This window comes from Cyprinodon variegatus, unplaced genomic scaffold (genome assembly GCF_000732505.1).
Source record: "Cyprinodon variegatus isolate N-32 unplaced genomic scaffold, C_variegatus-1.0 Scaffold743, whole genome shotgun sequence".
In the NCBI taxonomy this organism is placed as follows: domain Eukaryota; kingdom Metazoa; phylum Chordata; class Actinopteri; order Cyprinodontiformes; family Cyprinodontidae; genus Cyprinodon; species Cyprinodon variegatus.
In genome coordinates, this window is record NW_015151196.1 from 19175 (window position 1) to 20560 (window position 1386).

The window sequence follows — 1386 nt, forward strand, 5'->3', positions numbered from 1 at the left end:
GGTTGTTTGCCTCCAGCCGGTAAAATCAGAGAAGAAGAAAAGGAACATTATTTTGAAAATTCCAGCGGATGTTGTGTTTGAGCCACTTCCGCCAGCCCACCGCCAGTCTTATAACTACAGCCTGGAGTTTTACGGATAATCCGGCTGTTGTCGGCTGTGAGCCTCAGAAATGATGATGAGGAGGATCTAGCGGAGAGCTGCGGAGCCTGGAGGGCATCATCCGGCCGGTAAATGTCCCGCTTATAGAGCTGCACGGACCGGACGGTCCACTAACTGGACCTAGCATCTGCTAACTCACTCTGCTCCAGCATTCACAGTCAGCTTCAGGTTCTCCTAAAGTCTTTTGATCCTCCGACCTTTCCGATCACTTCCGGTTCCTTTAATGTTCCTTCGGATCGGTCATGATTACCGAACAGCTTCTGTCTCCAGGCGGCTGAGCTCCAACTGCAGAACAGGAGACGCTCAGGTTAAGTCAAACCAAAAGTTATTCCAACTTTGATCTGATCACGTGGTTGTTTAAGTGCAGTAAATCAGAAAGTACCGTTTAAATGAAACCCAGTTCCTCCTGCTTCCTCCAGGAGGTCCTGGTGGTTCGGAAGCCCCGCCCCCATTCAGCTTCTGGACCTTCAGGGATCATTTCCCCCCCAGGTCATCATTATCTACATCTAAACAGAATAAACTAGGATTATTTGGCGCTCTTCTACTGTTGCTCTGAGAATTTTTAACATTTTCATATTTACATTTTTAATTCTGCAAATTGTGTCTCTAAACAGTCTCAGTGCTGCCCTCTAAGGGTTGAACTGCTGGTACTGCTGGTCATGTTTCCTATTGGTTCCTGGTGTTCATCATTTAAAAAGCAGCTCATTCAGACGTCTAACATCCTTATGACGAAGTGTTAGGGCCAGGCTAAAGAGTTGTTTTCTTCTATTTCGAGAATAAAATTGTAATATTTGAGAATAAATTCGTAATATTACGAGAATGAAGTCATCATTCAACAACCCGGTTCAGATAGAAAGCTTGGAGTTCCGCCCAGCAGATGACGTCCGACCAGCTCCACCAATCAGCAGCCAGAGTCCACTATGACATCCTGCCCAGCTTGATGCTGCTGCTAAAAAATTTCCTGATTAGTCAAACCGATGCTAAAGTATAACTTCACATGATGCCCCACATTCCTCATTTTAGGGAAGACAGGGATTCTTGGAAGAGTTGTCATAAAATAAAACTTGTTTCTCATAATTTTAGGACTATTCTCGCCGTGACTTTATTCTCATCATTTTACGACTTTGTTTTCGTAATGTTACGACTTTGATCTCGTAATTTTACAACCTTTTTCTCGTAATTTTACAGCATTATTCACGTAATTTACGACATTATTCACGTAATTTA

At 43.6% G+C, this 1386-nt stretch overlaps 1 protein-coding gene across 2 annotated transcripts in view; it reads left to right on the top strand.

Annotated features, from left to right (window-relative positions):
* The first annotated feature begins 9 nt into the window (after positions 1-9).
* LOC107098038 overlaps positions 10-1386 on the top strand; it is a 15604-nt gene continuing 14227 nt past the window's right edge. The window contains exon 1 of one of the 2 annotated variants that reach the window (XM_015395468.1): positions 10-227. The gene's annotated coding sequence lies outside the window, so the exon portion shown is untranslated. Of the gene's footprint in view, positions 228-327; positions 467-1386 lie in introns of those variants that run through there. The other variant, XM_015395469.1, reaches the window with a different exon arrangement.